This window comes from Pristiophorus japonicus, chromosome 13 (assembly GCF_044704955.1).
Source record: "Pristiophorus japonicus isolate sPriJap1 chromosome 13, sPriJap1.hap1, whole genome shotgun sequence".
Classification (NCBI taxonomy): domain Eukaryota; kingdom Metazoa; phylum Chordata; class Chondrichthyes; family Pristiophoridae; genus Pristiophorus; species Pristiophorus japonicus.
Window position 1 is genome coordinate 59,479,167 of NC_091989.1, and position 26,334 is coordinate 59,505,500.

Here is a 26,334-nt window from a genome sequence, read left to right on the forward strand (position 1 = left end):
GAACTGACCGAGCACGAGGCCCGCGAAACAGAAGGTTGTCAGCAACCAAATTGACAACCACTCTACAATCTACTTCTGAACGACCCAACGGGTGAGAAATTACCAAAAAGGACTAACTAAAACTATTCCTAACCAAAGAAAGTGGGTACTTACCCCATACATCCAAAACGCAACATACCGCATCAATGCTCGCACCCCAACCGAAGACTACGCAGTCCGAAGTCCTCTCCTCCATCCGGGGTACGGCTCGCCTAGAAGGCCAAGTGCAGCGAACCCTGAAACCGCGATTCACCGGCAACTGTCAAAAGGAATTGGTGAGCATAGCCCCTGAACCCCTTGAGCGAGAACTTAGTTAGTTAGGGGAATTGGGAGGGGGGAGGCTGGGATAACTTGTGTAAATGTATCTGCATTCTCCTCTTTACCTCATTTAGAGTTTAAGCTGTATTCTTTTCCCCACAGGCTGTAATGTGACATTGTATTCAATGTGTTGTACCCCTCAGTGTGTATTGGTATTAATATTCTGTGTGTGTTATTAAAGGTGTGCCCTTTACTTCTTTTTAGACACAATAAAGCCATACCTGCTTCCTACCTTGAAACCGATTGTCTGTCCAAGTCTGTCGCAGTCCCTTCATAATTCCAGTGTCTAGAACCAAGGGTGTGGGAGCAATTCGGAACCGCTCATATAAGGTCAGAAGGGAAAGCTGACCCCCTGAAAACCACCCCTTACATAATTTAACAGCTACTAATATCGAGCACACACATACATACATACATACACAATATATTGGTACACATCCCCAAATAACCTCCCCCAGGCTTTTCGTCAATGACTGCACGATTTAAGTTTTGTTAGCACGCAAGTGTTGCATGATGAGCACATGAAAATACAGAGCACTAACACAATGAGTTTGATGATGGGAAATAAAAATGACACCAAGCTTTACAACATCATAAAACATGTCACTATTCAAGAGTAAATCATCAATGCATGATAAATGTTACTACTTACTCTTGCAGACCCAACGATGTCATTCCACCGTTCGCGGCACTGGTTCAGCCCCTGCATCACGAGTGCAAAAGAGGACACCGCCTCAACGATCTCTCGCCATAACCGCTGATACACAAACGGTGACGGTTTCCCTCGCCCACCCCGTGTTAACTCATTCCAACGGGTCTCCTCTTCGCCCAGCAATGCCTCCTGGACTTCCTCCGAGAAACGAGTGGCCCTTTTGCTCCCACCTAACTCCCTCTCCACTTGTATGGCTTGATTCTCCATTCTTTGCATATTGATTTATATATATATATTTCAATTGAAATATTTATTTATTTATTTATTATTAATATTCGGATGTATTATTATTATAATTATTATTACTGATATTATTAATTATATTCTTTTATAATATTATATAATTGTGAAAATAGTAAAGAATCCTAAAAAAAAAACAAATCCTCACTGCTCCTCTCTCACTGACATGCACTGACCTCTTCAGCTTTAAAATGTTGAGTGCTGTCCTTCTCTTCTCTGCGCATGTGCGGGGTCACCCTTGACCCCAAAATCGCGGGAGAATGTTCGCGCATGCGCAGAGAAGCGTTTTTGGCCCTTTCAGACAGCAGTTCAGCTTTCCTTTATACAGGTAAGCTGATCGCCGACTTTGGTCCCGCTTTGGCCGCCCACTGCACTCCGCTCCCGCACCGCTTCGCCGCCGCCGACATGGAACACCCACAAACCGCGGGAGCGTGCACCAGCGGTATTCTGGTGGTTAAAAAGGCGTAACTGCCGCAATACTGCTAAGGATTGGGCAGGGGCGATCTGCATGCAAATTCTAGCCCGCAGAGTTTGGGAGGCCAGCAGCACATTGGGAATAATCAAGTCTTGATGTGACCAAGAAAAATATAAGTGGTAATTTATTTACTTTGCTGTGGTGAAACCCTATTGTATGCAAATAGGCTGCTGTTTACCTACATATTAACAATGACTGCACTTCGAAAATAACTCATAGTTTGTGAATTGCTTTGGGATGCCCTGAGGATGCGAAAGGTGCTGTATAAATGTAAGTTTATAATTTTCTGTCTTGCTGATGTTGAGCTAGAGAAAGTTGTAGTTCTTACAGGATTTGAAGTCTGATGGTACAATCAAGGGCAGTGATGGAGAGGTCACCACCTTTGGGAGAGGAAAGCAGAAAGGGGGAAACATTAAAAAGCTATAACAATGTGATATTACACATAAGTGAATGACTGTTCACTTGTGAACAAGACCCTTGACATCCATGAGTTTATTATGGATGAATGGATCAACATCATGGCTTGACATGAGCTTGGCTGATGGGTGATGACACCTTCCCTCTTAATGAAGCCTCCCCACCTGGCTATACCCTCCACCACTTGTCCCACCCAGACACTGTGATGATGGTGTGGCACTTATCACCAAGTCAAACTTTGGACTGTCCCCTACTCCTCTGGCACCTTCTCAATACTTTGTACATCTCGCCTTGTTCTATCCCCTCACCTCTCCTTTAAAATCCTCATTCTCTACTGCTCATCCAAGCACCACGCCAAGTTTCTCACTGAGATATCTTCTCTGCTTTCCTCCCTCAGCCTCTGCACCGAGCAACTTCTCAACCTCAGTGCTTTCAACCTCCATCTCAAATCATGCCCTCTCTCCAATGAGTTCACTGGACCAAATTCCTCACTTAATCTCTACCACCATATAAACTCCCCTACCCATATACACGGGCCCTTGACCTTGGCATCTCATGTGGCCTCTCTACTCCCATCATGTCAATCACATACAATCATTTCTGATCATGTCCTTCAATCCTTTTTCACTCACAACCCCTTTCTCCTCACAATCCCATTTCCTTCTGTGTCCGCCCCTGGAAAAAGCTCTCCCCCAAGTCACTTATTACAGCATTTTCAAATTCCCAACTATCTAGTCTTTGGCCCTCCATTCACCACAACATTTCTGCAGCTACCAATCTGCTCAATCACACCCTCACCTCCACCTTTGATGCCCTTGCGCTCATTAAAACCATTACTCTCTCTCACCCTGGTCATTGCCCTTGATATGGCCCTCAACTCTGCTCCCTTAAGTCCAAGGGACGCAGACTTGAACATTTATGGCAGATAACTGCTTTAACCATGCATCACCAAAACTGGCTGAAACACATAAAGCACTATTTGGTCCTGCTCTCCTGCCAAAACTGCTCACTATTCCAGGATCATTATGAAATGCAAAGATAACACCTGGCTTCTCATCTCCACTACAAACTGTCTTCTTAACCCCCTCTTCCCTATCTCCTTCACTCTCCCCTCCAACAACAAGTGTGATGGGCTCATGGAGTTCTTTGTCATTAAGATTGAGACCATCCATTCAGCAGCCTCTGGCACTTCCCTCCCTTCCTCTAGCTCACTGGGCCAAACTTCCCCTAAGCTTCCCCCACCCTAGCCTTGAACTTATATCTTTCTCTGGCTTCCCTCCTATCTCCCCTCATGCTCTCTCCAAGTTCATCTTGTTCATGAGACCCACCTCCTGCTCCCTAGATGCTGTTCCCACCACATTGCTAACCATCTAACTTCCCTCTTGGCACCCATGTTAGCTGATATTGTTAAAGGTTTCCTCTCCTCAGATATTGTCCCACTCCCTTTCAAATCTGCTCCCATCACTCCTCTTCTTTAAAACCCACTCTCGACCCCACCGTCACTGCAAACTACCATCCCATCTTCAACCTCCCTTTCCTCTCCAAAGCCCTTGAACATGTTATCGCCTCCCAAATCCATGCCCATCTTTCCTGCAACTCCATGATTGAACCCCTATAATGAGGTTTCTGCCCCTGCCACAGTCCTTATCAAATTCACAGATGATATCCTATATGACTGTGACTGTGGTGGACTATCCCTCCTCATCCTCCTGGACCTGTCTGCAGCCTTTGACATGGTTGACCACACCATCCTGCTCCAATGCCTCTTCACCATCGTCCAGCTGGGTGGAAATGCCCTCACCTGGTTCCCTTCCTATCTATCCAGTCATAGCCAGAGAATTATCTGCAATGGCTTCTCTTCCTGCTCCGGCACCGTTACCTTTGGAATCCCCCAAGATCTATCCTTGGCCACCTCCTATTTCTCATCTACATGCTAACCCTCAGCGATATCATCTGAAAACACAACTTAAGATTCCACGTGTATACTGATGACACCCAGCTCCACCTCACCACCACCTCTCTCGAACCCTCCACTGTCTCTGATTTGTCATGCTGCCACTTCTTCTCCAATTCTGGCATCTTGCGCATCCCTGATTTTAATTGATCCACCATTGGCAGTCATGGCTTCAGCTGCCTAGGCCCTAAACTCTGGAATTCCCTCCCCAAACCTCTCTGCCTCTCTCTCCTCCTTTAAGATGCTCTTTAAAATCTACCTCTTTGACCAAGCTTTTGGACACCTGTCATAATATTTCCTTATGTGGCTTGGTGTCAAATTCTGTTTCCTAACGCTCCAGTGAAGTGCCTTTGAATGTCTTACTATGTTAAAGGTCCTACATAATGCAAGTTGGTTGTTGTTGAAATTGAATGGGAAATCCTAGAAATGTACAGCAAGCCTGTTGGCATCTGTAAAGAGAAAATGCAGTTTGGAAGCAGGGTTTACTAACTTTTCCCTTTACCCAATGCTGACAGACTTCCTGTATATTTCCAATGTTTTTTGTTTCGATTTTAGATTTCCAGCATTTGCAGTTCGTTTTCTTTATTTAAAGAAGGTCCATCATTGCAAATCTTGTACTGAATGTGAGAGACAGTACCCATGAAGAGGTCCACGGTGGATGTGGCTGATGAGGTTGTTCACTCCAGCTGCCTGCCTCTCTTCTTGGGGAAGGAGCACATAAGAATATAAGATTTAGGAGCAGGAGTTGGCCATATGGCCTCTCGAGCCCGCTATGCCATTCAATAAGATCATGGCTGATCTTCTACATCAACTCCACTTTCCTGCCCTATCCCCATATCCCTTAATTCCTCTGGAGTCCAAAAATCTATCTATCTTAGCCTTGAATATTCTCAACGACTGAGCACTTTGAGGCAGAGAATTCCAAAGATTCACAACTCTCTAGGTGAAGAAATCTCTCCTCATCTCAATCTTAAAAGGTTGGTCCCTTATCCTGAGACAATGCCCCCTAGTGTAGACTCTCCAATCTGGGCAAACAATCTCTCAGCATCTACCCTGTCAATCCCCTCAGAATCTTATATGTTTCAATGAGATCACCTCTCATTCTTCTAAACTCCAGAAAGTACAGGTCCAATCTACTCAATCTCTCCTCATAGGACAACCCTCTCATTCCAGGGATCAATCTAGTGAACCTCTGCTGCAATGCCTCTAAGGCAAGTGTGTCCTTCCTTAAATAAGGAGACCAAAACTGTGCACAGTACTCCAGCTGTGGTCTCACCAGAGCCCTGAACAATTGTAGCAAGACTTCCTTACTCTTGTATTCCAACCCCCTAGCAATAAAGGCCAACATGCCATTTGCCTTCCTAATTGCTTGCTGTACCTGCATGCTAACTAGCTGTGTTTACTGTACGAGGACACCCAGTGTTTCTTGAACTAGGAGCATGCAGTGTCAGCTGGTATGCTTGAACCCTCTGCGACTGGTGGGCATCAGACGGACTGAAGTGCATAGTGGACACAGGCAATAATGTTATGATTTGATAAGTTTTCTGTTTTATTTATAATTTGGTGCTTATGGTTTGTGCCCCTTTAAAAAGGGGGCACTTTAATTATAAAGTATTACAAAGTAGTTAGAGCACAGAAACAAGCCATTCAGCCCAACAGGCCCATGCCGAGGTTTACGCTCCACATGAGCCTCCTCCCACCCTTATTCATCTAATCCATTCAAAATATCCTTCATAAAATCATAGAAATTTACAGCCCAGAAGGCGGCCATTTGGCCCATTGTGTTTGTGCCGGCCGAAAAAGAGCTTTCCGTCAACTCCCAGTTTTCAGCTCTTGGTCCGTAGCCTTGAAGATTATGGCACTTCAAGTGTGTATCCAAGTACTTTTTAAATGTGATGAGGGTTTCTGCCTCCACCACCGTTTCAGGCAATGAGTTCCAGACCCCCACCACCCTCTAGATGAAAAATGTTCTCCTCAACTCGCCAATTACTTGGTGCTTGTCAAGTACCAATTACTTTAAATCGATGCCCCCTGGTCATTGACCTCTCTGATAAGGAATATAGGTTCTTCCTATCCACTCTATCCAGGCCCCTTATAATGTTATACACCTCAATTAAGTCACCCCTCAACCTCCTCTGCTCCAAAGAAAACAACCCCAGGCTATCCAATCTTTCCTCATAGTTACAATTCTCCAGTCTTGGGAACATCTTTGTTTATCTCCTCTGTACCTAATGCAATCACATCTTTCCTGTAATGTGGTGACCAGAACTGTACACAGTACTCTAGCTGTGGCCTAACTAGTGTTTTATACAATTCAAGCATAACCTCCCTGCTCTGATATTCTATGCCTCGGTTAATAAAGTACGTATGCCTTCTTAACTAAGTATCCTTCTATTCCGTTCTCCCTCATTGCTTATCGAATTGCCCCTTAACGCTATTCACCTCAGCTACTCCTTGTGTTCTAACCACTCTCTGGGTTTCGCCTGAATTCCTTATTGGATTTATTAGTGATTATCTTATATTTATGGCTGGTCTTACCCGCAAGTGGAATCATCCTCTCTACCACCACTCTATCATACCCCTTCATAATCTTAAAGAACGCTCTCAGATCTTCTCTTTTCTAAAAAGAAAAGAGCCCCAGCCTGTTCAATCTTTCCCAAGATATAACCTCTCAGTTCTGGTATCATTCCAGTAAATCTTTTGTGCACCTTCTCTCGTGCCTCTATGTTAGAGACCAGAACTGTTCACAGTACTCCCAAGTGTGGTCGTGGCAAGATTCTACACAAGTTTAACATAACTTCTCTGTATTTCAATTCTATCCCTCTAGAAATGAACCCCAGTGCTTTATTTTATAGCCTTATTAACCTGCATCAATATTTTTAGTGATTTGTGTATCTGTATCTCCACGTCCCTCTGTTCCTCTTCCCCATTTAGACACTTATGTGGCCTCCTTATCGAAGTGAGTATTTGTACTGTGGAGGATCTGAGGAGTCCCCGCCCCAATCCTCCCACCCGGTCGAGTCCCCCTCCCCCGATACCTCCCACCTGAACTGGAAGTGCCGGACCAGAATTGTCATTCCGACCATGTTGTCGAGCGGCCCATGTGAAATTTCAAATCCTGTTTTGTTTCATTATGTTTTACAGATACAATGACCAAATCAAAGGATTGGGATCCATCTAATTGTGAAGTGATGCTGCAGGTAGTAGCCTAAGAATACATTTAGCAGAGAGATTAATCTGTCTCTATAGTTGCTCATCTGTAGCATTGGCTAAGCCTGCCCCAAGCGCCCCCGACCTGGCGGGCAGCCGAGAGGAAGGGGGGCAGGGAAGAGAGCGAGAGAGCCTGGGGTGGGAGGGAGGGAGAGTCTATGGGGGAAGAGAGAGTTGGGGGGGAGGGAGAGAGCATAGGGGGTGGGGGGTAGAGCCTGGGGTGGGGGGGGGGTGGCGGGGGAAGAGAGCCTGGGATGGGAGGGAGAGAGAGCCTGGTGGGGGGGGGAGAGAGAGTGCTGGGGGGAGGGCGCGGGGAGAGACACAGAGTCTGGAGGGCGAGAGAGCCTGGGATGGGAAGGAGGGAGAGAGAGTCTGTGGGGGGGTGGGGGAGGGGGGGGGGGAGAAGAGAGAGTCACGGGTGGGGTGATCGGGGGAGGAGAGAGGGAACTCAGGGAAGACGGATCATATTCTTACAATCCCCTACAAGGGACATTGTTGAAGTGGATGAAATCCAGAAGTCACTACACTGTCACTATTCACTTCATACCTAATAAACCTGTTAACAATCTGTACAGAATGCTCCAGCTATGGTGGGGTAGCTAAGGTAATGCACTTGCGCTAGTATAAGGAGGGACTTCAGCTGGGAGAGGAAGCACTTGCGCTGAGGGGCAAGGGTCTTTGGCTGGGGGAGGGACGCACTTGCGTTGGGGTAAGGGACTTCGGCTGGCATTTGGTGGCTTCTGGGGAGATCTATCCTCTGTGGCTTCTGGAAGTCAAAGTTGGATAGAGTTACAATTTGCGAAGTCAATGAGAACTTGGGCTGGGTGGTTCCAGTTACACATTCCAGAGAAACTTCAGGGTGTGGCTTATCCTCCGAGGTGACCAATCAGCGACAAGGGTGGCCATTTTTTTACAGTACAAATACACGCGTCCCCTCGTTATACTTCCTACCAAAATGTACAACCTCACACTTAGCTATATTGAAGTTCATTTGCCCATTCTGCAAGTTTTTAAAAATGTCATCCTGTCCTCCTCTGTATTAACTACAGCATGGCCTTCTCTTTTGTAATCTGTGCTATTATATTCTCAGATTATCGATGTTTTTCTATTACATCTTTGAGTAAGGTATTTTTCCTACCACCGATGTTATTATTTAGATTAATTAGAAACATAGAAACATAGAAAATAGGTGCAGGAGTAGGCCATTCAGCCTTTCTAGCCTGCACCGCCATTCAATGAGTTCATGGCTGAACATGCAACTTCAGTATCCCATTCCTGCTTTCTCGCCATCCCCCTAGTAGTAAGGACTTCATCCAACTCCTTTTTGAATATATTTAGTGAATTGGCCTCAACAACCTTCTGTGATAGAGAATTCAACAGGTTCACCACTCTCTAGGTGAAGAAGTTTCTCCTCATCTCAGTCTTAAATGGCTTACCCCTTATCCTTAGACTGTGACCCCTGGTTCTGGACTTCCCCAACATTGGGAACATTCTTCCTGCATCTAACCTGTCTGAACCCATCAGAATTTCAAACGTTTCTATGAGGTCCCCTCTCATTCTTCTGAACTCCAGTGAATACAAGCCCAGTTGATCCAGTCTTTCTTGATAGGTCAGTCCCGCCATCCCGGGAATCAGTCTGGTGAATCTTCGCTGCACTCCCTCAATAGCAAGAATGTTTTTCCTCAGGTTAGGAGACCAAAACTGTACATAATACTCCAGGTGTGGCCTCACCAAGGTCCTGTACAACTGTAGTAACACCTCCCTGCCCCTGTACTCAAATCCCCTCGCTATGAAGGCCAACATGCCATTTGCTTTCTTAACCGCCTGCTGTAGCTGCATGCCAACCTTCAATGACTGATGTACCATGACACCCAGGTCTCATTGCACCTCCCCTTTTCCTAATCTGTCACCATTCAGATAATAGTCTGTCTCTCTGTTTTTACCACCAAAGTGGATAACCTCACATTTATCCACATTATACTTCATCTGCCATGCATTTGCCCACTCACCTAACCTATCCAAGTCACTCTGCAGCCTCATAGCATCCTCCTCGCAGCTCACACTGCCACCCAACTTAGTGTCATCCGCAAATTTGGAGATACTACATTTAATCCCCTCGTCTAAATCATTAATGTACAGTGTAAACAGCTGGGGCCCCAGCACAGAACCTTGCGGTACCCCACTAGTCACTGCCTGCCATTCTGAAAAGTCCCCATTTACTCCTATTCTTTGCTTCCTGTCTGACAACCAGTTCTCAATCCATGTCAGCACACTACCCCCAATCCCATGTGCTTTAACTTTGCACATTAATCTCTTGTGTGGGACCTTGTCGAAAGCCTTCTGAAAGTCCAAATATACCACATCAACTGGTTCTCCCTTGTCCACTCTACTGGAAACATCCTCAAAAAATTCCAGAAGATTTGTCAAGCATGATTTCCCTTTCACAAATCCATGCTGACTTGGACCCATCATGTCACCTCTTTCCAAATGCGCTGCTATGACATCATTAATAATTGATTCCATCATTTTACCCACGACTGAGGTCACGGCTGACCGATCTATAATTTCCTGTTTTCTCTCTCCCTCCTTTTTTAAAAAGTGGGGTTACATTGGCTACCCTCCACTTGATAGGAACTGATCCAGAGTCAATGGAATGTTGGAAAATGATTGTCAATGCATCTGCTATTTCCAAGGCCAGCTCCTTGAGTACTCTGGGATGCAGTCCATCAGGCCCTGGGGATTTATCGGCCTTCAATCCCATAAATTTCCCCAACACAATTTCCCGACTAATAAAGGATTTCCCTCAGTTCCTCCTCCTTACTAGATCCTCTGACCTCTTTTATATCCAGAAGGTTGTTTGTGTCCTCCTTAGTGAATACCGAACCAAAGTACTTGTTCAATTGGTCTGCCATTTCTTTGTTCCCCGTTATGACTTCCCCTGATTCTGACTGCAGAGGACCTACGTTTGTCTTTACTAACCTTTTTCTCTTTACATATCTATAGAAACTTTTGCAATCCGTCTTAATGTTCCCTGCAAGCTTCTTCTCGTACTCCATTTTCCCTGCCCTAATCAAACCCTTTGTCCTCCTCTGCTGAGTTTTAAATTTCTCCCAGTCCCCGGGTTCACTGCTATTTCTGGCCAATTTGTATGCCACTTCCTTGGCTTTAATACTATCCCTGATTTCCCTTGAGAGCCACGGTTGAGCCACCTTCCCCTTTTTATTTTTACACCAGACAGGAATGTATAATTGTTGTAGTTCATCCATGCGGTCTCTAAATGTCTGCCATTGCCCATCCACAGTCAACCCCTCAAGTATCATTCGCCAATCTATCCTAGCCAATTCACGCCTCATACCTTCAAAGTTACCCTTCTTTAAGTTCTGGACCATGGTCTCTGAATTAACTGTTTCATTCTCCATCCTAATGCAGAATTCCACCATATTATGGTCACTCTTCCCCAAGGGGCCTCACATAACGAGATTGCTAATTAATCCTCTCTCATTACACAACACCCAGTCTAAGATGGCCTCCCCCCTAGTTGGTTCCTCGACATATTGGTCCAGAAAACCATCCCTTATGCACTCCAGGAAATCCTCCTCCACCGTATTGTTTCCAGTTTGGTTAGCCCAATCTATGTGCATATTAAAGTCACCCATTATAACTGCTGCACCTTTATTGCATGCACCCCTAATTTAGAAACATAGACATAGAAACATAGAAAATAGGTGCAGGAGCAGGCCATTCAGCCCTTCTAGCCTGCACCGCCATTCAATGAGTTCATGGCTGAACATGAAACTTCAGTACCCCCTTCCTGCTTTCTCGCCATAACCCTTGATCCCCCGAGTAGTAAGGACTTCATCTAACTCCCTTTTGAATATATTTAGTGAATTGGCCTCAACTACTTTCTGTGGTAGAGAATTCCACAGGTTCACCACTCTCTGGGTGAAGAAGTTTCTCCTCATCTCGGTCCTAAATGGCTTACCCCTTATCCTCAGACTGTGACCCCTGGTTCTGGACTTCCCCAACATTGGGAACATTCTTTCTGCATCTAACCTGTCTAAACCCGTCAGAATTTTAAACGTTTCTATGAGGTCCCCTCTCATTCTTCTGAACTCCAGTGAATACAATCCCAATTGATCCAATCTTTCTTGATAGGTCAGTCCCGCCATCCCGGGAATCAGTCTGGTGAACCTTCGCTGCACTCCCTCAATAGCAAGAATGTCCTTCCTCAAGTTAGGAGACCAAAACTGTACACAATACTCCAGGTGTGGCCTCACCAAGGCCCTGTACAACTGTAGCAACACCTCCCTGCCCCTGTATTCAAATCCCCTCGCTATGAAGGCCAACATGCCATTTGCTTTCTTAACCGCCTGCTGTACCTGCATGCCAACCTTCAATGACTGATGTACCATGACACCCAGGTCTCGTTGCACCTTCCCTTTTCCTAATCTGTCACCATTCAGATAATAGTCTGTCTCTCTGTTTTTACCACCAAAGTGGATAACCTCACATTTATCCACATTATACTTCATCTGCCATGCATTTGCCCACTCACCTAACCTATCCAAGTCACTCTGCAGCCTAATAGCATCCTCCTCGCAGCTCACACTGCCACCCAACTTAGTATCATCCGCAAATTTGGAGATACTGCATTTAATCCCCTCGTCTAAATCATTAATGTACAATGTAAACAGCTGGGGCCCCAGCACAGAACCTTGCGGCACTCCACTAGTCACTGCCTGCCATTCTGAAAAGTACCCGTTTACTCCTACTCTTTGCTTCCTGTCTGACAACCAGTTCTCAATCCACGTCAGCACACTACCCCCAATCCCATGTGCTTTAACTTTGCACATTAATCTCTTGTGTGGGACCTTGTCGAAAGCCTTCTGAAAGTCCAAATATACCACATCAACTGGTTCTCCCTTGTCCACTTTACTGGAAACATCCTCAAAAAATTCCAGAAGATTTGTCAAGCATGATTTCCCTTTCACAAATCCATGCTGACTTGGACCTATCATGTCACCATTTTCCAGATGCACTGCTATGACATCCTTAATAATTGATTCCATCACTTTACCCACTACTGAGGTCAGGCTGACCGGTCTATAATTCCCTGTTTTCTCTCTCCCTCCTTTTTTAAAAAGTGGGGTTACATTGGCTACCCTCCACTCCATAGGAACTGATCCAGAGTCAATGGAATGTTGGAAAATGACTGTCAATGCATCCGCTATTTCCAAGGCCACCTCCTTAAGTACTCTAGGATGCAGTCCATCAGGCCCTGGGGATTTATCGGCCTTCAATCCCATCAATTTCCCCAACACAATTTCCCGACTAATAAAGATTTCCCTCAGTTCCTCTTCCTTACTAGACCCTCTGACCCCTTTTATATCCGGAAGGTTGTTTGTATCCTCCTTAGTGAATACCGAACCAAAGTACTTGTTCAATTGATCCGCCATTTCTTTGCTCCCCGTTATGACTTCCCCTGATTCTGACTGCAGGGGACCTACGTTTGTCTTCACCAACCTTTTTCTCTTTACATACCTATAGAAACTTTTGCAATCCGCCTTAATGTTCCCTGCAAGCTTCTTCTCGTACTCCATTTTCCCTGTCCTAATCAAACCCTTTGTCCTCCTCTGCTGAGTTCTAAATTTCTCCCAGTCCCCAGGTTCGCTGCTATTTCTGGCCAATTTGTATGCCACTTCCTTGGCTTTAATACTATCCCTGATTTCCCTAGATAGCCACGGTTGAGCCACCTTCCCCTTTTTATTTTTACGCCAGACAGGAATGTACAATTGTTGTACTTCATCCATGCGGTCTCTAAATGTCTGCCATTGCCCATCCACAGTCAACCCCCTAAGTATCATTCGCCAATCTATCCTAGCCAATTCACGCCTCATACCTTCAAAGTTACCCTTCTTTAAGTTTCCTGTTTGATGCCCTCCCCAACATCACTACTACTGTTTGGAGGTCTGTCCACAACTCCCACTAACATTTTTTGCCCTTTGGTGTTCTGCAGCTCTACCCATATAGATTCCACATCATCCAAGCTAATGTCCTTCCTAACTATTGCATTATCCTCCTTAACCAGCAATGCTACCCCACCTCCTTTTCCTTTTATTCTATCCTTCCTTTATATTGATGGCAGTCATCCTAATTTGGTAATTAAAATGAGGTAAGGGACAGCACAACTAAAAAAAAAAGCTATTTTCACCTCCTATGATGATGATGAACATGCATTGACTTTAATTGTTAAATTCTCCACCAGTTCCTGCCAGTTATTTGAACATTAATCTACTTTCTGCAATCAGACTAGCTGGCCAATCAAAGAGGGACTCCGTTTGTTACCTGCACTCCGATTGGGTTGTTGGTGGCCTGTCGGAAAGCTGCTCGTGAAGCGGCGGCCTGTGATTGGCTAGCGCCGGTTGCTGGGATACGGGTAGTCGTAGTGGGAGGAGAGGGGAGAGAAGACGTTCTGCAGAAGGTGCTGGAACGACTAGGGTGAGTGAAGAGAGACCGAGACGCGTAACTTGTTGTCTCTCGGGTATCCCCCACTTGTCAGGAGTGGTGCTGAGGCGTTGTGAGGGAGGGGGAGCCCATGCCGGGCACCTCCCGCCGCTCTGGGGTACAAGCGAGGCTGGCCCTAACCTCTCTCGGCTAGTTGTGTTTCTAACGGGACTGATGTCACCTGTTGCTCTGCAAACCAAGGGGTCCAGGCCCTAACAATAGAGGGGATTGGCAGCATCAGAGACAATGATGCAATGACGTCCCTGTATTTCATCATTTCATGTTAAGTACGTTCCTCTACCCGCTGAACTATTTGGAAGTGGCTAAGCGAGGCAGGGACTATAATATCCCTTGAAAGAGCATTTGATCATTTGAGAAGGAATAATGTAAAAGCATATGGGGAATGGGCGCAGTGGAAGGTCTAGCACAGATGCACTGAAGTAAATAGTCTTCTCTTCTATAATTTGTATGATTCTATAAACGGAAACTCTATTTATACCTTTTTGTGCCGTAAGGCTTCTGCAAATGCAAATTAAGGAAGTTTTTTGTTAAGCGTTTTACATGTTTGTATTCAGATTGATTTACCTTGCTCTAGATTTAAACTGTGCAGCCTCAAAAGATACAGAAAGAAAAAATGTTAACTTAAAATGAGATTTTTAGAATCTCTGAAAACAATTCACAATCTGAAGGAATATGACTCCACACCTCCACATGCAGGTACAGCAAGTAATTAGGAAAGCAAATGGAATGTTGGCCTTTATTGCAAGGGGGATGGAGTATAAAAGTAGGGAAGTCCTGCTACAACTGAGACCACACCTGGAGTATTGTGTACAGTTTTGGTCTCCTTTTTAAGGAGGGATATACTTGCATTGGAGGCAGTTCAGAGAAGGATCACTAAGTTGATTCCTGAGATGAAGGGATTGTCTTATGAAGATAGGTTGGGCCTATACTTAGTGGTGATTAGAAGAATGAGGTGATCATATTGAAACACATTCTGAGGGGGCTTGACTGTGTAGATGCAGAGAGAATGTTTCTTGTGGGGCAACCTAGAACTTAGGGCCATAGTTTCAGAATACAGGGTTGCCCATTTAAAATGGAGATGAGGAGGAATTTCCTGAGGGTCATGAATCTTTGGAATTCTCTACCCCAGAGAGCTGTGGAGGCTCAGTCATTGAATATATTTCAGGTGGAGATAGACAGATTTTTGAATGATAGTCAAGGGTTATGGGGAGTGGGCAGGAAAGTGGAGTTGAGGGCAAGATCAGATCAGCCATGATATTGAATGATGGAGCAGGCCTACTCCTCCTATTTCTTATGTTAAATAATTGTTCACTTTGTACAAAAGGGGTTGATTGGTTTTTTATTTGTTCTGGGCTGTGGGTGTTGCTGGCAAAGCCAGCATTTATTGCCCTTGAGCAGGTGATGGTGAGCTGCTGCCTTGAACCACTGCTGTCCTTGTGATGAAGGTACTCCCACAGTGCTGTTGGGGAGGGAGTTCCAGGATTTTGACCCATCGATGATGAAGGAATGGTGATATATTTCCAAGTCAGGATGGTGTGTGACTTGGAGGGGAACTTACAGGTGATAGTACCCCTATGTGCCTGCTGCCCTAGGTGGCAGAGGTTGTGGGTTTAGGAGGTACTGCTGAAGGTGTGGTGAGTTGTTGCAGTGCATCTTATACATGGTACACACTGCAGCAGTGGTGTGGTGGTGGAGGCATTGAATGTTGAAGGTGGTGGGTGGGGTGCCAATCAAGTGGGCTGCTTTGTCCTGGATGGTGGTGCGCTTCGAGTGTTGTTGGAGCTGTACTCATCAGGCAAATGGAAAGTATTCTATCTCACCTGATGTGCCTTGCAGATAATGGAAAGGCTTTGTGGAGTCAGGAGCTGAGACACTCGCTGCAGGATACCCAGCCACTGACCTGCTCTTGTTGCTATAGTATTTGTGGTTGGTCCAGTTAAGTTTTGGGTCAATGGTGATCCCAAGATTTTGATGGGGGATTTGGCAATGGTAATGCTGTTGAATATCAAGGGGAGGTGGTTAGACTCTCACTTGTTGGAGATGATCATTGCCTGGCACTTGTGTGGCAAGAATGTTACTTACCACTTACCAGCCCAAGCCTGAATGTCGTCCAGGCCTTGTTGCATGCAGGCATGGACTGCTTTATTTTCTGAGGAATTGCGAGTGGAACTGAATACTGTGCAATCATTAGTGAACATCCCCACTTCTGACTTTTTTGATGAAGCAGCTGAAAATGGTTGGGCCTCGGACACTGTCCGGAGGAGCTCCTGGGGCTGAGATGATTGACCTCTAACAGCCACCACCATCTTTGTGCTAGTTATGACTCCAGCCAGTGGAGAGTTTTCCCCCTGATTCCCATTGACTTCTGTTTTACTAGGGCTCTTTGATGCCACATTCGGTCAAATGCTGCCTTGATGTTGAGGGCAGTCATACTCACCTCACCCCTGGAATTCTGCTCTTTTATCCATGTTTGGACCAAGACTGTAATAAGGTCAAGAGTTGAGTGGTCCTGGCAGAACCCAAACTGAGCATCGGTGAGTAAATGCCACTTGATAGCATTGTCGATGACATCTTCCATCACTTTGCTGATGATCAAGAGTAGACTGATGGGGTAGTAATTGGTCGGATTAGATTTATCCTGCTTTTTGTGGAAGTGACCTACCTTTTGCAGTTTTTCACATTGTCGGGTAGATGCCAGTGTTGTAGCTGTACTGGAACAGCTTGGCTAGATCTGGAGCACAAGTCTTCAGTACGACAGCCGGGATGTTCTTGGTGCCCATAGCCTTTGCTGTATCCAGTGTGCTCAGCCGCTTCTTGAAATCACATGGAGTGAATTGAATTGGCTGAAGATTGGCTTCTGTGATGGTGGGAACCTCGGAGGCTGATATGGATCATCCACTTGGCACTTCTGCTTGACGATGGTAATTGACCATTCTCATGTTAAGAGTACTTGCACTGAGTACACGCAACATGTGTAGGACCTCAAAGGTAGTAATCTCAGGATTGCTACCAGTGCCACGTGCTAGTCAGAGTAGGAATTGCAGGATAGCTCTGATGAATACGTGGCTTGAAGAGTGGTGCAGAAGGGAGGGATTCAAATTCCTGGGACATTTGAACAGGTTTTGGGGGAGGTGGGACCAGTACAAACCGGATGGTCTGCACCTGGGCAGGACCGGAACCAATGTCCTAGGGGGGAGTGTTTGCTAGTGCTGTTGTGGAGGAATTAAACTAATATGGCAGAGGGATGGGAACCTATGCAGGGAGACAGAGGGAAGTAGAATGGGGGCAGAAGCAAAAGATAGAAAGAAGAAAAGTAAAAGTGGAGGGCAGCGAAACCCAAGGCAAAAATCAAAAAGGGCCACATTACAGCAAAATTCTAACGGGGCAAAGTGTGTTAAAAAGACCAGCCTGAAGGCTCTGTGCCTCAATGCGAGGAGTATTTGTAATAAGGTGGACAAATTAACTGTGCAGGCAGCAGTTAACGAATATGATATAATTGGTATCACGGAGACATGGCTCCAGTGTGACCAAGGCTGGGAACTCAACATCCAGGGGTATTCAACATTCAGGAAGGATAGACAGAAAGGAAAAGGAGGTGGGGTAGCGTTGCTGGTTAAAAAGGAAATTAACACAATCGTAAGGAAGGACATTAGCTTGGATGATGTGGAATCTGTATGAGTGGAGCTGCAGAATACCAAAGGGCAGAAAATGCTCGTGGGAGTTGTGTACAGAGGTTGGGGACAGCATCAAACAAGAAATTAGGGACGCGTGCAATAAAGGTACAGCAGTTATCATGGGCGACTTTAATCTACATATAGATTGGGCTAACCAAATTGGTAGCAATACGGTGGAGGAGGATTTCCTGGAGAGTATTAGGGATGGTTTTCTAGACCACGATGTCGAGGAACTAACTAGATGGCTGGCCATCCTAGACTGGGTGATGTGTAATGAGAAAGGACTAATTAGCAATCTTGTGTGAGGCCCCTTGGGGAAGAGTAACCATAATATGGTAGAATTCTTTATTAAGATGGAGAGTGACAGTTAATTCAGAGACTATGGTCCTGAACTTAAGGAAAGGTAACTTCGATGGTATGAGATGTGAATTGGCTAGAATAGACTGGCTAATGATACTTAAAGGGTTGGCAGTGGATAGGCAATGGCAAACATTTAAAGATCACATGGATGAACTACAACAATTGTACATCCCTGTCTGGAGTAAAAATAAAACACGGAAGGTGGCTCAACCGTGGCTAACAAGGGAAATTAAGGATAGTGTTAAATCCAAGGAAGAGGCATATAAATTGGCCAGAAAAAGCAGCAAACTTGAGGACTGGGAGAAATTTAGAATTCAGCAGCAGAGGACAAAGGGTTTAATTAGGAGGGGGAAAATAGAGTTTGAGAGGAAGCTTGCTGGGAACATAAAAACTGACTGCAAAAGCTTCTCTAAATACGAGAAGAGAAAAAGATTATTGAAGACAAATGCAGGTTCCTTGCAGTCAGTTTCAGGTGAATTTATAATGGGAAACAAAGAATGGCAGATGAGTTGAACAAATACTTTGGTTCTGTCTTCACGAAGGAGGACACAAATAACCTTCCGGAAATACTAGGGGACCGAGGGTCTAGTGAGAAGGAGGAATTGAAGAAATTCCTTATTCAGGAAATTGTGTTAGGGAACTTGATGGGATTGAAGGCTGATAAATCCTTGGGTCCTGATGGTCTGCAGCCCAGAGTATTTAAGGAAGTGGTCCTAGAAATAGTGGCTGCATTGGTGATAATTTTCCAATAGTCTGTTGATTCTGGATCAGTTCCTATGGACTGGAGGGTAGCTAATGTAACACCACTTTTTAAAAAAGGAGGGAAAGAGAAAATAGGTAATTATAGACCAGTTAGCCTGACATCAGTAATGGGGAAAATGTTGGAATCAATTATTAAAGATGAAATAGCAGTGCATTTGGAAAGCAGTGACAGGATTGGTCCAAGTCAGCATGGATTTATGAAAGGGAAATCATTCTTGACAAATCTTCTAGAATTTTTTGAGAATGCAATTAGTAGAGTGGATGTGGTGTATTTGGATTTTCAAAAGGCTTTTGACAAGGTCCCACACAAGAGATTGGTGTGTGAAATTAAAGCACATGGTATTGGGGATAATATACTAACGTGGATAGAAAACTGGTTGGCAGACAGGAACCAGAGAGTTGGGATGAACGGGTCCTTTTCAGAATGGCAGGCAGTGACTAGTGGGGTGCCGCAGGGCTCAGTGCTGGGACCCCAGCTATTTACAATATACATTAATGATTTAGATGAAGGAATTGAATGTAATATATCCAAGTTTGCAGATGACACAGCTGGGTGGCGGTGTGAGCTGTGAGGAGGATGCTAAGAGGCTGCAAGGTGACTTGGACAGGTTAGGTGAGTGGGCAAATGCATGGCAGATGCAGTATAATGTGGATAAATGTGAGGTTATCCACTTTGGTGGCAAAAACACAAAGGCGGAATATTATCTGAATGGCGGCAGATTAGGAAAAGGGGCGGTGCAACGAGACCTTGGTGTCATGGTACATCAGTCATTTGAAAGTTGGCATGCAGGTAGAGCAGGCGGTGAAGGCGGCAAATGATATGTTGGCCTTCATAGCTAGGGGATTTGAGTATAGGAGCAGGGAGGTCTTACTGCAGTTGTACAGGGCCTTCTTGAGGCCTCACCTGGAATATTGTGTTCAGTTTTGGTCTCCTAATCTGAGGAAGGATGTTCCTGCTATTGAGGTTCACCAGATTGATTCTTGGGATGGCAGGACTGACATATATGAGAAGAGACTGGATCGACTGGACCTGTATTCACTGGAGTTTAGAAGGATGAGAGGCGATCTCACAAACAAATAAAATTCTGATGGGACTGGACAGGTTAGATACAGGAAGAATGTTCCCAATGTTGGAAGTCCAGCACCAGGGGACACAGTCTAAGAATAAGGGGTAAGCCATTTAGGACTGAGATGAGGAGAAACTTCTTCATTGAGTTGTTAACCTGTGCAATTCCCTACTGCAGAGTTGTTGATGCCAGTTCATTGGATATATTCAAGGGGGCTAAAGGTATCAAGAGGTATGGAGAGAAAGCAGGAAAGGGGTACTGAGGTGAATGATCAGCCATGATCTTATTGAATGGTGGTGCAGGCTCGAAGGGCCGAATTGCCTACTCCTTCTGTGTGGTGTGTGTGTTTCTGTATAATCATGGAGGTAAAGTGTGAAATGCCATTTTTGACCACCAACTTGAGGCAATTCACAATTCTGAGTATTAAAATACCGTGACTACAAGAGCAGGTTAGAGGCTGTGTATTCTGTGACGAGTGTGTCACCGTCTGACCCCCCCCCCCCCCCCCCCCCCCAAAAAGCCTGTTCCACTATCCATAAGGTTTAAGTCAGTAGTGTAATGGAATACGCTTCACTTGCCTGGATGAGTGCAGTTCCAACAACACTCCAGATGCTCGACACCATTGAGGACAAAGTAGCCTGCTTGATTGGCACCCCATGCACCACCTTAATCATTCACTCCCTGCACCTTCTTGAGGATGCAGTGCACTACAGAAACTCACCAAGGCTTCTTCAACAGTACCTCCCAAACCTGTGACCTCTACCACCTAGAAGGACAAAGGCAGCAGGTGCATGGGAACACTAAGTTTCTCTCCAAGTCACACACCATTATGACTTGGAAATAAATCGCCGTTCCTCTGTCGTCGTTGAACTGTAACAGCACTGTGGGAGTACCATCGCCACATGGACTGCAGTGGTTCAAGAGGGTGGTTCACCACCCCCTCTCAAGGACAATTGGGGATGGGCAATAAATGCTGGCCTTGCCAGCAGTGCCCACAACCCGTGAATAAATTTTAGAAAAAAAGTAGGTATATTGAAATCATTTCGGAGCTGATCAAGAAAACTGGTACTATTATATGTGTGTTTTCCTAAAGTTGATAGTGCTCTTGGGCTACCCTGGGAAATGATGGCTTGTCAGTAGTTTTGGAGAGAAGGAGGCAGAAAATGGTGGGTTTCTACGAGGCAGCAATTTTTTTTTTTAATAAGGTGGCCAATCTTTTCTGATGATTTTCCATGTTTATGTTGAGGTTCACTTTGATTAAAAAAAGTACAGAAGACTTTTTCATCTTTTTAAATGGAAGCACAGGATAAGATGTGATTGTGGCAACACAATCGGCCTACAATTGCTTCAATGGCTTGAGTGAGGTGCTAGAGGGTTTGCTGTGCCCATGGAATTGTTTCCACACCATGATTTGAGAGGAAGAGAAGCAGCACTACTTGGGCTGAGCTTTAATTTTGTTTTTAAAGCATGGTTTTGCCATTCTACCTTTTATCTGCAGTAATTATTGATATGCAGACAGGATCATTTAATAAGCCCAAGATGAGGAAATAAAACACAATGGTGGACAGTGACTCCCAACAGTGATTACGGGCTTTCAGACCCCCTAGTGGAATATTTTGTACTCAAGCTCAGGAATCAAACTACACACTGCTTCTTAAAGTTTAATTTTAGCTTCTATGTAATCTGGGCATTCACCGTTTCTGTGTTTGGCCGTTTCATTTGTCGCCATGAGTCGCAGTACTTAATGTAATTAATTGTGTGGAGCTCCTTTTGAGACATTTGAGATGTGATCGGGTGCTATGTAAATGCAACTCTGCCTTTTAATCCGATTTATTAAAATTCTGGCATACAAACTGTAGTATATGCAAGCACTCTAATAATGACTCCACGAGGTAAGGGTATAGTACTTGAACAGTAGTAACCTTAGTCTGTTTATTGCAGCTCCTTGAGTGAGGAAACAGGAGCTGAGCTCCCTTTTTATACTTGGTTACTTGCAGTGTGCAGCTGACACTTGGGTCTCCACCAGTAGCATCCTCTGGTGGTACAGGTATGGTGTATACAGTGTGAAGGTACATTCAGTGGTCTAGTGTTACAGTACATTAACATACATAAAACAAACCATCTTAAGGAGCCTCTTGCAATAGAACATTGGAGCAGTGACCTTGTAACATGGATATTACTCTAAAACAGCTTGGGGCGGATTTTCTGGTCCTTTGCGCTGTGTTTTTCGCCTCGGGGCGGCAATGGTGGTGAGGTCTTCTGGGCAGATGGTCAGTCTCCAGCGCCCCCGCCCCCCCGGGGGTCTTCGGAGCCAGTTTTGTGGCAGTGCGGAGCAGCACCACCCGGAAGAGCTGCGTTGGTGTGCAACACCCCTGGTTGCGAAACTGACATGCTTTTTGAGTCCCGTCTGACCTGTACGCCCCACAGCGCGTCCTGCTGTGACCACCTGAAATTCGGGCAGTCCAACTTGTACTGACTGCAGAGAAATAAGTAATGCCCTCCTAAGGTAAGTGAGATGTTGTTTGTTTTAATTTGTTTTCGCAGTTTATGTTGTGGTTGGGTTATGTATTGGGAATGTTTTTGTGGGGTTTTTTTTCTCCCCAGGCCTCTGAGTGCTCCAGGGCTGGCTCTCTATCCTGGCTTTTCCCATGCTAACTGAGGTGTACAATGCCTCTCTTAGTGCTGCGCCCCAGACTCTGGGCTCAGCTGCCCAGTTTTGATGACTGAGGCGCAAACTTTACCACCCCAAAATCATCAAAGCCGAAAATCCAGCCCCTTCATTTTTATGTGCTGAATTTACCAATATGTAAATATTTTTTTCATCCCTAGATTGTGAAATCTAGTGTAATGGTTTTGGTCATTTTATTGTTCATTACTTGTATTCCATTGATCGATCTGAAAGTTTAGTTGGAATGTTAGCAATTCAAACTTTACAATCTAAAGGCTCCGTGAAGTTTAACTTGTTTCAGCAGTTTGAGGTTTATTCTACAATGAAATAATGAGGATTATTCTGTAATGTGGGGAATGCTGATCCCTTTTGAATGAAGTAAACCACAATCTCACACACCCACACATTTCTATAATACTTGGTTTAAATTGTATGATTCAAGAGCTTGTATTTATATAGCACTTTTAACATAGACAAACATTCCAAAGTGCTTCAAAGGCAATTTTAAAAGATTGGATCAGTACCTAATGAGATTCTGTTGTCTATTTCAATCCACTGACATGTATTGTTACTAACTAAAATCTGCCTCAGAAATTCTACCAGTGTAGTAGTAATACTTCAAGAATGCAATATATTTTGAGTGATTCTTGACAAAAAGCACAATTCTAGTAGCACAGTTCTAGTCGTTTGTCATTTGCACTTTTTAAACACTTCAGCCTATTAGTATAATGTCGATAGACTGCTATGTCTTTTGTGCATACAGATAACCTGTTGCCATCTGATTCCATGGGTGTATTTATCCTTAAATTATGCTTCATTCCAACCATTTGTGTGGATTGCCGGTCAATGTAAAATTGATTTGAAGAAATGTTTTAATGCTGGATAACTGTTTCTGGAATTGTTCTGTGAATTAGAATGGTAGTGATTTCTAACAATTGGGTGCAAATTTGTTTCCCCCTCAAAAAATTTAGTCAGATATTTTTTCTAAAAATCTGCCTCGGAAGAAAAGGTAATTTATATTACAGAAGTACGGTTAGATTATCAACAAAAGCAGCCCTACTAACATTTAATGTTGGCCATGACATGATCCTGAGTCTAGAATGTATCTAAATGTGTGTTCTCCTTTGTGCCTTCCCTTTTCTAGCTCTCCTCCTAGGTGATGCAGCATATACAAAGATATTTTATTATGTATATTAATCATGAGTGGAAGACAGATTTTACCATGTGGAGGATGCTGCTTTCAAGAGTCACAAAAAAATACAAACTAGATATTGATGTCCCTGTTAGGATTGTCTTGTATCCACCTTTTGGATTTCCTTCTGAAATGAAGCAATTTCATTAAACTGGCTAACCCAACCTCACCACTACAGTGATGCATTCATATCAGCTCTCACTCCTTGCCACTCCTCTAATGCTGTGAAACGGTAACTCTTTTGACTTCTATGGGCAGAATGGATGCAGAGATGAAATTAAAAGTCTGTAGCAGCCATAACTGAAGTCGAGAGAGAGAGAGAGAGTCGTCATTTTAAATATCAAAGCAAAGGAAGAGTAGGTGGGACTTGCTGACCTAAAGTGAGAGCAGAGAAGGCATGTATTTATGGACACCAGCTAACACAAAGCTGAAAATGTTAATGGTTAGAAGTTTTGTAGTAATTTTAAGGCTTATTTTTTGAGGGGGATGACGACGTGGGGGATTTGGGACATCATCCTGTATGTGGTATATACAGTAAAATTCCTTCCTCATTTGACATCCTTGACTGACTCCAGGTGTCTGATTCAGTGGTACTTGTGAGCATATTGATCTGTTAAAGCAGATCATTAAAATTGAAAATTATTCATGGCTGGGTATTGAAATTACCTATTTTCAGTGGTAATGCTGCCTCATCTGATTTTAAAATTATTCCAATTTTTTAAAATTGTAACTCCAGTGAGATGGTTTTTAAACATTACCTGAAAGTTTAGTTTGTGAGGTGTAACAATGTTCAATACACATGCAAGTCCCTAACTAAATTGTCTTGAATAGTTTTTTTTGTCATAACAATGGGACATTTTCAGCATATACTCGGTGAAATCTGCCTGCCACTTCAATGATTGAGGAGGGAAAAGGTCATAAGTTGTTTACAGGATTCAAAGTGAAGTCATGGCAATTTGAAGCTATAAGCAAGATAAACAAACACTACAGTCCATCTTAATGGGTATTTTGAATAAAAGTTGCCCTTGCATAGATAACTTGTCAGACTGGATTTAGACTATTGGGAATTCTACCTTTTAATAAATACATTGATGCTTTGAGTGTTCAGGGGACAGGAGCATAATGATTCCCAAACTTGCTGAACTTATTTTACTGAAGAATATCAGAGGGCATGATCCATAATAAGAAGGAATATTAATTTCCTGCTGTAGATGAAATTACAGCACCACTGTAGGTAGCAATTGATATGGTTAGTTAAAAGTCAGTGCCCAGAGTTCATTGCCTTGTCTAGCTCAAGCTGCTAAGAATGCCATTTTCCAGGTAAGAACAGCTTTCTCAAAATGTCATGATTCAAGTTGGGTAACTTACCTGGTTTAGATTTCAAAGGTACTTGTCTGCCTTTGTTTGAGTAACTCCTGAGTTGAATGTGAACTGTTTGGGGTATCTCCTTTACTGCTTGCTTCTATAAATAACACTTCATAAAACTATTCCAAGAAGTTTCTATTCCATCATTGTTGATATTATCTGCTTTCAAATTGATGTGAAATGTACTGGAATTCTAAGTAGCACCTGATAGCAAGTTTACAATAACAGGCAATGCACTATTACATTAAATGCAGTCTGGCTTAAGTGTCTGAACATGGACTTGATGTAATTTGCTTTCTGTGATAGCAGAGGTATTGGGAGGAGGAATGAATCCTAAAGGGTATTTTTGGGGTAGTTTTCCAGTGTGGCAACATGGACCTACAAATATAAGGATGCTATTTAAGTAAAGAATTTTTATACTGTTGGGTCTTTTCTACCTTTTCAAATTTTCTGGTCTTTGTAGTCAAGAGGAGAGGGAGATACAGGATGGTGGTGGTGGTGGGTGGGAGAAACTCTGAAGTCTGGGCTGAATACCATTGGTAGGCGTAGAGTTGGGGTGTCCGCGTGCGATTATTGGGTTAGAGATGGGGAGGAGTGAGGCCATAGAGGCTTAAGTTTGAGGTACTGGGCGACCGGGAGCCAGTGTCAGTCAGCGAGGATGGAGCGATGGGTGAGTGAGACTTGGTGCCGGATAGTATACAAGAGCTGGAATAATCTTTGTCGTCTTAGGCTCTCTCTCCTGTCTTCAATAAGCAATGGAGCATCAAAGCTTCACACCTCATTTTTTCATTTAAAAAAAAAATGAACCAGTGAATTATATATAAATCTACCTAGCTCTTAGTCAACCATTATGGTTACAATTTAATGCTGAGTAATTGTTTTGTAGAATACTTTTGTATGCAGTGTTACTTAACCACTGCAGAGCTGAAACTCTTACACTCAAATTCTAAGTAACTTCAATTCAAACAGCTACAGCTCTTTAAATATCTCCAGAAATGGTGACGGGGGCTTCTTTGATTTGACTGACCATTGATCTTCATTTGAAAAGAATTGGCTGCTGTACACAACTGAACAACACAATCTGCGTTTGCTAGAAAGTAGGTCGCGAAGCCAGGTTGCTGATTGCAGTGCGGGCAGGCACAGCAGGAGGGGCGAAGGAGGGCAAGAGTTTGTAGATAGAAGTGACTGGGGCCCAGGAGAGGCGTGAGTCTGGGGCCCAGAAGAGGCGAGGGCCCAGGGGCAGCATGGACCAGCCCACACTGCGATATGTGTGCATGCTTGGCCCGTGCAGCAGAGCTGGTCTCCAGTTAGTCTTGGGTAATCCTTACCACTGGACCAAGACCTCGCTCTGTCAAG

At 44.3% G+C, this 26,334-nt stretch overlaps 1 protein-coding gene across 3 annotated transcripts in view; it reads left to right on the top strand.

Annotated features, from left to right (window-relative positions):
- Positions 1 to 26,334, top strand: part of bpgm (2,3-bisphosphoglycerate mutase) — an 84,068-nt gene that overhangs the window by 17,867 nt on the left and 39,867 nt on the right. The window contains exon 1 of one of the 3 annotated variants that reach the window (XM_070897541.1): positions 13,828 to 13,863. The exons of 1 other annotated variant lie outside the window; for it this stretch is intronic. The gene's annotated coding sequence lies outside the window, so the exon portion shown is untranslated. Of the gene's footprint in view, positions 1 to 13,827; positions 13,864 to 13,918; positions 14,157 to 26,334 lie in introns of those variants that run through there. One more of the 3 variants, XM_070897543.1, reaches the window with a different exon arrangement.